At 46.0% G+C, this 9,403-nt stretch overlaps 2 pseudogenes; one reads left to right on the top strand and one right to left on the bottom strand.

Annotated features, from left to right (window-relative positions):
* Positions 1-2,508: 2,508 nt before the first annotated feature.
* On the top strand, positions 2,509-2,626 carry LOC124712709 (annotated as a pseudogene).
* Positions 2,627-8,052: 5,426 nt separating this feature from the next.
* Positions 8,053-8,171, bottom strand: LOC124712727 (annotated as a pseudogene).
* Between the last annotated feature and the right edge of the window lie 1,232 nt (positions 8,172-9,403).

Consider the following 9,403-nt stretch of genomic DNA (forward strand, 5'->3'; position numbering starts at 1 on the left):
GAACTCGACAAAGTAAGACACTGCTCGCTTAGAAGTGCTGTAAATGGTGTAGAACTGGTACCAGGTGCTAGTGTGATCCTCTGCCGATGAAGTACGTCGTGACAGTGAAGTTGTGCGTACGCTCTATCATTTACTAGGACGTTCAATCCGCAGTGTGTGGAGAGGGTACTTCATGCCGGAGGAGTTTCTGTGACATTTTGGGAATGCTTTTCGAACCATAAATTGGAAACACTGATTCAGTTTACCGTGAACTTGAAACAAGATGTTTATTTCAGTATTTTGGGTTTGTACTTCGCCGTGGTGAGAATGATGTGGACTCTTCTATCTTCCAAGATGACGACAGCCGTATTGAAAAGCGCTCAATGTATACTTTCCTTTTTTAACGAACACTCAGGGCGCCCTGTCGCAACTAGACCTGACTACTAAATCATCCGATCTTAATCCCGTATTACACACTGATCACCCAGAACATTACGACCACCTGCCTAATAGCCGGTATGTCCGCCTTTGTCACGGATAACAGCGGCGAAGCTTCGCGCCATGGAAGCAGTGAGGCCTTAGTAGGTCACTGGAGGAAGTTGGCAGCACATCTGCACACAGAAGTCACCTAATTCCCGTAAATTACGGGGAGGGGAGCGATGAGCTCTGACGCCACGTTCAGTCAAATCCCAGATGTGTTCAGTCGGGATCAGATCTGTGAGTTGGGGGCATCAACTGGAACTCGCCACTGTGTTCCTCTAACATCTCCATTACCTTCCTGGCCCTGTGACGTGGCACATTATCTTACTGAAAAATACCACTGACGTCGGGAAACATGATCGTCATGAAGGGGTGTACGTGGTCTACAACCAGTGTACGATACTCCTTGGCCCTCATGGAACCTTGCACGAGCTCCACTGGACCCATGGACGCCCACTAGAATGTTCACCAGAGCACAATAGAGCCTCCTCCCCCCCACCTCCCCCAGTTACTCTCCGTCCCGCAGTAGACGTGTAAGGAACTGTTCCTCTGGAAAACGACGGATTCGCGCCCTCTCATCGGCTTCATGAAGAAGGTATCGGGATTCATCAAAACATGCAACTCTTTGCCACTGTGCCAACGTCCAGTGCCGATGGTTAAGTGCCCTTTTCAGTTGTAGTTTCCAACTTCGTGCAGTTAACATTGGCACACGCATGGATCGTCGTCTGCGGAGGCCCATCATTAAGAGTGTTCGGTGCAGTGTGTGTTCAGACATCCTCTTACTCTGCCCAGCATTAAAGTCTGATTTTAGTTCCGCCGCAGTTCACCGCTTGTCCTGTTTTACCAGTCTCCCAAGCCCCTACGACATCCGACATCTGTTATGAGGGGTGGCCGCCCAACCCCTCGAGTCTGGATATGATGTCAACTTGGTTTCTTCACCTGTTGCAGACACTCACCACAGCACTACTCGAACACCCGACAAGTCGTGCAGTTCCCGAAATGCTCGTGCAGAGCCTCCGGGCCATCAAACTCTGCCCTCCCTTTATACACACGGACAACACGCTCACTGATATTACATGTCCCGTGCATATGTCTGGCTAGCAGTCATTCTTCGCCATGTGACACTGCTACCGCCTGGACGATAGTAGGTTGGTGATCACAATGCCCTGACAGAACAGTGTAAAATGTCTGACTCTTTGGGAAAGGGCTGAAGCGTAGCAGTCAACATTCTCACAATGTCTTAACTCTACGGAATCCAAAAAACAGTGGTTTCAGTTGGCTAGGAATTCCTGAATACATTTATGAATTCTGTTCCTCGCCGAACTCCAGACATTACTAAGGCTAGAGGCGGCGCACATGGTGTCTCCCGGGGATGAGTACAACCACACGAACTGTACGACGCAGTCACTCCCCCTTGGAAGTTACTACAGCAAACGTATTTTGTCCGCTGTTCACTGTAGATACACATTTTCAAGTGACAATTGTGTAATTGTTCTCACCTACATCTACATCGACAACTGTACTCCGCAAGCCACGTTACGGAGTGTGGTGGAGGGTACTTCTGATACCAGTAGCATTTTTCCCTTCGCAGATAGTACATGGAAAAAACGAGTGTTGGTAAGGCACCGTATGAGCTCTAATTTCTCTGGTTTTCCCATATACCTAATCTCGCGAGATATACAGGATGGTAGACCACGCCATGGGGAACATCTTCTGTTAGAGACAAAATGTTCGCTGATGCTTCCCGGTAACGTTAGGCGTCGTTTTATTGAATTCGCCGGACCTATGAAAATGGAATTTCACTGAACTAGCAGGAAAGTTGTGCCATAGATTTGGTACAATCAAATACAAAGTAGGTGACCAATGCACTCATGTGAATTTTAACTTTGTTTTTATTTAATTTATGTTTTAACAAATTTCATTAATGTTTTAATATTGTTATCCATTTGTATTTTAAATGACATTATCAGTTTCTAGGAATGGCTGTATATCATCTACCTATGTTGCACATAATATGCCCTCTATTATATTTGTCTTTTCTCTCCCTTAGGCAACGGCCTTGCCACAGTGGATACACCGGTTCCCGTGAGATCACCGAAGTTAAGCACTGTCGGGTGTGGCCGGCACTGTGATGGGTAACCATTTGGGCCGCCATGCGCTGTTGCTATTTTTCGGGGTGCCCTCAGCCTCGTGATGCCAATTGAGGAGCTACTCGACCGAACAGCAGCGGCTCCGGTCAAAGAAAACCATCGTAACGATCGGGAGAGCGGTGTGCTGACCACACGCCCCTCCTATCCACATCCTCATTGAGGATGACACGGCGGTCGGATGGTCCCGATGAGCCACTTGTGGCCTGACGACGCGGTGCTTCTCTCCCTTATAATGATTATGATCATAATTTGACAGTTGACATTTCTGTGGTTATTCACTGTACGTAAGCCGTTTAGTAATAAGGAAGTTTCTTTGTTTTTCTTTACACAAATGTTTCAGACATTGACCATCCATGTACCATATGGTAAAATAATTTAATTCTTAGGCCACTGCATTAGTTTCATTTCATCTCTACTGATTATCCAGTGTCGGCGACGACTTATTTTACACTCATAAATAGTTAATTGTTGTTGTCCTTCTTGGCTGGCACTGTTTGGCAGCATGACGTACTATGGCCTGCCGTTGTACCTTTCTGTACTCACAATCTGGATTTTGTCAGTTTGTTCAATTTCGTTGCACGTCAACCATATAACAATGCAATCCTCCGCTTTTTATGTGAACCAGGATAGGCATCTTTTGTAAAATTTCGGGTGTTTCTAGGCTTCATGTAGACTATGGTTCTATTTTGCTACAAGCGTCTTGTCTGTAATTGTTTGACGTAACTTCTGTTTGCTATATGCTAGCCTTAAGTACCCCCATACATTTGCATTACATGTGTATCCACTTTTTATATACAGATTCTGATTTCAGCTAACGCCGAAACACGTGAAATGGATTAACAAATGAAGAATACTGGTTTCTAGTTCCTCTGCATTAAAATTCCTCCATCTGCGATGAATTCAGTAAACTCCAGACTACGTGAATAAAAATGAACTAGCGGGGTCTACTAATTAGGTGTTGTGCTGCATGCCCATACTTCCTAGCCCAGTATATACATAGACTGATTTTTCAACAAGGAAATCTCTAGAATGGGTCCCTCTAGCAGAGAAACATATTTTATAAGCTCGGATTATCACCTTTCACAAGGGATAGATGACTGGTTTAGAAGCAACACACATTACATACGAAAGCCACAGAGCGCCTACGCTCTGTCACCTACCTGCTGCAATCAAGTGTAAAAGACGACTCGCATCACCAGGGAGCTTTAGGGAACATTTTGTCTCTAACAAAATTTGTTCCCCGTGATGTCATCTGTCACCCCTAAGCGTTTGTCGGAAAGACTTTGGAACACCCTGTATGTGGGATGAGGTATTAAGTTGGCTGACTTTTCTTGAAATGGTTCAAATGGCTCTGAGAACTATGGGACTTAACTTCTGAGGTCATCAGTCCCCCAGAACTTAGAACTACTTAAACCTAATTAACCTAAGGACATCACACATATCCATGCCCGAGGTAGGATTCGAACCTGCGACCGTAGCGGTCGCGCGGTTTCAGACTGTAGCGCCTAGAACCACTCGGCCACTCCGGCCGGCTTTCTTGAAATCTCAAATAGTTATAGCACTAAACTTCTCCATGATGCACAACATCTGCTACTAGAGTGTGCTGAAATCTCCATGACGCTCTCGTGCATACTAAAATAACCTGTGAAGAACTCTCCGCATTCCTTTGGCTATTGCGTATCTCCTCCTGTTAACAGTTTCCGACATATCAGCAGCGTTCAAGAATTTGGTTCAATGAGGGCTTTGTAAGCAACCTCTTTTTTGAATGAGGTACATCTCCATAACATTCTTCCAATGAGTTTCACTCTGGCATCTGCTTTCCTTATAACTAGTTTTATTTGGCCGTTTCACTATAGTTCCAAAAATGTTCAAATGTGTGTGAAATCTTATGGGACCCAACTGCTAAGGTCATCAGTCCCTAAGCTTACACACTAGTTAACCTAAATTATCCTAAGGACAAACACACACACGCATGCCCGAGGGAGGACTCGAACCTCCGCGGAAACCAGCCGCACAGTCCATGACTGTAGAGCCCTAGACCGCTCGGCTAATCCCGCGCGGCCCTATAGTTCCCTCCGACGGCTATTCTTAAAAATTTTCTATGTTTACAGTTTCCACTTGTTCATCGCAGATAGTACAAACGAACAACTATGGGTCCTTCCGCCTGCTGATGCGCTATACCTCTTCTTTTGCTTGTGCTTTTGTCCCGCAACGATGCAGGGTAGGCATGGTTATTAACGGATTCGGCCTGACTGATTCAAGGGGATGTCGGATGCCCTTTCCTATCGCCAAACTGTTACCCCACGTGACGGAATATGTGTACCTTGAGTGTCTACGCGTGGAGTTATTAATGGGAATGTCGGTGAAAGTTTTTAAGTATTTGCGAATCGTGTAACTGAAATGGAACTGGAATATTAGCCCGATATTCACCTAGTGGGATATGGGAAACCGCCTAAAAACCACATCCAGCCTGGCGGAGGCACCGACCACCGCCGTTAATCTGCCGGGTGGATTTTATCCAGGCCTGGCGTCCCTTCTTGTCCTGGGTGTGGCGCTTTAGCATGCTCTGCTGTCCAAGCGGGTGAGTTTATGCGCATCACGTTACATATAAGACAGGGATACAGTTTCTGGCTCCTGCTGTTTCAGGATTTTATCCAGGCCTGGCGTCCCTTCTTGTGCTGGGTGTGGCGCTTTAGCATGCTCTGCTGTCCAAGCGGGTGAGTTTATGTGCATCACGTTACATATAAGACAGGGATACAGTTTCTGGCTCCTGCTGTTCAATTCATGCAACGAAGAAACAATAAAGGAAATAACAGAAAGGTTCAAGAATAGGATTAAAATTCAGGCTGGAAAATCCGCTGAGAACATAGGTATCATCAGTGAAAGTGAAGAAGACTTACAGGATCTGTTGAATAAAATGAACAGTATAGAATATGGATTGGCAGTAAACTGGAAAAAGACAAAAGTAATGAGAACTAGGAGATATGAGACTAGCGAGAAACTTAACACAAAAATTGGGCGTCACGAAGTAGACAAAGTCAAGGAATTCTGATACGTTGGAAGCAAAACTAAGCCATGATGGACGAAGTAAGGGAGATGTTAACAGGAGACTAGCACAGCCAAACAGGACACTCCTGACCAAGATCTGGTCTCAAAGATAGGCCTTAACTTCAGGAAAAAACTTCTGAGAATATACAATTGCAGCACAGAACTGTATGGTAGTCAATCGTGGACTGTGGGAAAGCCAGAACAGCAGGCAACCGAAGCGTTTGAGTTGTGGTACTACAGAAGAATGTTGAAAACTAGGTGGGCTGATAAGATAAGGAATGAGGAGGTTCTTCATAGAATCGGCGAAGAGAGGAACATATGAAAAACAAGCATCAGAGATTAACCTGCATGGTTCTAGAGGAAACTGTAGAGGGCAAAAACTGTAGCGGGAGACAGAGATTGGAATACGTCCAGCAAATAATTGAGGACGCAGGCTACAAGTGCTACTCTGAAATGAAAATGTTGCCGAAGAAGAGGAATTCGAGGCGGACCGCATCACACCAGTCAGAAGAAAACTGATGACTGTCAAGGGTCAACTGACGGTCACTACACCTAGTGACGACCTTCCTCAAATCCTCCTGTATTATGGCACAATAATGTGGCTTCGTGATTTTGCTACGGATATATAAAATTATCATCCGCATAAAGGACTCACGAGCTTCCTAAGTAACCTTCCACATAACTTACACACTGATGTGCAAAAACATTATGATGACCTACTTAAAAGCGCGATCGTCCACCTTTGAACCGCAGTACAGCAGCTATTGTGCGTGACGTGATTCAATAAGTCGTTCGTAGGTATCCAACCGGAGGCGTGTTGCCAGATACACTATGTCATCAAAACTATCCGGATACCTGGCTGAAACAGATTTACAAGTCCGTGGCGCTCTCCATCGGTAATCCTGGAATTCAATATGGTGTTGGCCTACATTTAGCCTTGATGACAGCTTCCACTCTCGCAGACATACGTTCAGTCAGATGCTGGAAGGTTTCTTGGGCAATGGCAGCCCATTCTTCACGGAGTGCTGCACTCAGGAGAGGTATCGACGTCGGTCGGTGAGGCCTGACACGGAGTCGGCGTTCCAAAATATCCCAAAGGTGTTCTATAGGATTAAGGTCAGAACTCTGTGCAGGCCAGTCCGTTACGGTGATGATATTGTCGTGTAACCACTCCGCCAAAGGGCGTGCTTTATGAACAGGTGCTCGCCATCCCCGAATTGCTCTTCAACAATGAGAAGCAAGAAGGTGCTTAAAACATCAATGTAGGCCTGTGCTGTGATAGTGCGACACAAAACAACAAGGGTTGCAAGCCCTCTCCTTGAAAAACACGACCACACCATAACACCGCCGCCTACGAATTTTACTGTTGGCACTACACACGCTGGCAGATGACGTTCACCGGGCATTCGCCATACCCACACCCTGGCATCGGATCGCCACTTGTGTACCGTGATTCGTCACTCCACACAACGTTTATCCACTGTTCAATCGTCCCTTACACCAAGCGAGGAGTCGTTTGACATTTACCGGCATGATGTGTGGCTTATGAGCAGCCGCTCGACCATGAAATCTAAAGTTTTCTCACTTCCCGCCTAAGTACTTGCAGCGTATCCTGATGCAGTTCGGAATTCCTGTGTGGTGGTCTGGATAGATGTCTGCCTGTTACACATTACGATCCTCTTCAACTGTCGGTGGTATCTGTCAGTCAACAGACGAGGTCGGCCTGAATGATTTTGTGCTGTACGTGTCCCTTCACTTTTGCACTTCAATATCACATCGGAAACAATGGACCTAGGGATGTTTAGGAGTGTGGAAATCTCGCGTACAGACGTATGACACAAGTGGCACCTAATCACCCCATTCTGCTCTCTCACGACGTCTAATGACTGCTGAGGTCGCTGATATGGAGTAGCTGGCAGTAAGTGGCAGCACAATGCAGCTAATATGAAAAACGTCCGTTTTTTGGGGGTGTCCAGATAATTTTGATCACATAGTGTACTTTGTTTCTACACCAGAAGCATAGTTCAATGCGGTAATGTTACCGAAGTTTCTCAATAATGTTGTTGACATGTCTATTTATGATCACATACACATTATCATTGTAAACGATAACAGTTATTATTACTGGATCTAATACACTGTACAAAAATAGTAACACAACAATAAAAATAGAAAATAAACACCGCCCGAACAGGCTTTGAAGAACCAACAGTACCGCCCGTTCGCCGTGTCATCCTCAGCCCTTAAGTGTCAATAGGATCATAGGTTATGGATACGGAGGGTAACGTGGTCAGCACACTGCTCTCCCGGCCGTTGTCAGTTTTCATGCTCAATGACGCTACTTCTTAGTCAAGTACCTACTCAATTTGCCTCACAAGGGCGGAGTGCCCCCTTTTGCCAACAGCACTCGGCATACCCGGATGGTGAACCATGCAAGTGCTAGCCAAGCCCTACAGCGCTTAACATCGGTGATCTGGCGGGAACCGGTGTTGCCGCTGCCGCAAGGCCGTTGGCAGCACGACAATAGAACTAATATTATTAGGGGAAGCGTGGCGGCATCCCGCATAACACACTTCACATTTCTACCTAGCGCTGTGTAGCTATAGACCAAGACTTCAACAGAGTGTCTTAAACACGTTTGTGGTGGCGAGAAGGACCAACTGCGGTGACGCTGCGTGAATGATATTCACAAGTTCTATGAACAAAGCTGCTACATTTTTATTTGACTGTTATGATCGGTTTGGGACGAAACGGTCTATGTTCAGTTCTAAAACCAGAACACAGGAGGAGAGCGCTGGCGTCAGCTGGTGCTCACCGTTACAACTACACAAATTGCTACAAGATGCTTTCAAAAAGAAACGTGCTGGATGTTGTAAAACGAAATCCGCTGAAGGTATCGTAATGCCATTGACCATGGAAGAAGGTGTGGTCCCTATAAGAGCGCTGGGGCCCCAAAATCGTCACTAGAGGAACATAACGCTTACCCACCTGACGACAAAGCGAGCACGCTCAGGCTTCGACCGTCCAGTGGACTCAGTAATTCTTGCAGAAATGGAGGCTTCAAAAGTATAAAAAGGGATCTCGTGTGCCTCTTCATAGCGGAAGGTATGCAGGGAATGGAAATTCATCGAACAATGGCACAAATGTACCGAGAGCACCGCCTGTCCTCTGCAATTCCGACGCTCAGTCCGAAGTCGGGGCAATGACTGCCACCGCAACTTGCCGGTCTTCAATAATGAGGACATCCTCTCGCAAGACAATGGCATCGATAATGCGGTGTGACGTTCCAGTCCTTGCTCTGTCCTTCCTTGAACCGCTTCTGCCACGCCTTGACCCTTGCAACGGACATGATTTTCGTACGCTTATGACTAGAGACCGGATTACAAGCATCATAAAACCTTAAAATATACATCCAAATATTCATGAAAAATGCTTAAAATGCATGAGAAGTGTCGAAACATACAAGATCAAATAATAAAAAAACGTGGTAGTTACTGCGTGCATTATATCTCAAAGTCGAACCCGTGCATATCAGTTACGAGGAAGAGCGCCGGCCACGCGAAATATCACAACAAAAAATGGTTCAAATGGCTCTGAGCACTATGGGACTTAACAGCTGAGGTCATCAGTCCCATCAACTTAGAACTACTTAAACCCAACTAACCTAAGGACATCACACACATCCATGCCCGAGGTAGGATTCGAACCTGCGACCGTAGCAGTCGCGCGGTTCTGGACTGAAGCAC

The sequence above is a fragment of the Schistocerca piceifrons genome, chromosome 8 (genome assembly GCF_021461385.2).
Source record: "Schistocerca piceifrons isolate TAMUIC-IGC-003096 chromosome 8, iqSchPice1.1, whole genome shotgun sequence".
NCBI classification, from domain to species: domain Eukaryota; kingdom Metazoa; phylum Arthropoda; class Insecta; order Orthoptera; family Acrididae; genus Schistocerca; species Schistocerca piceifrons.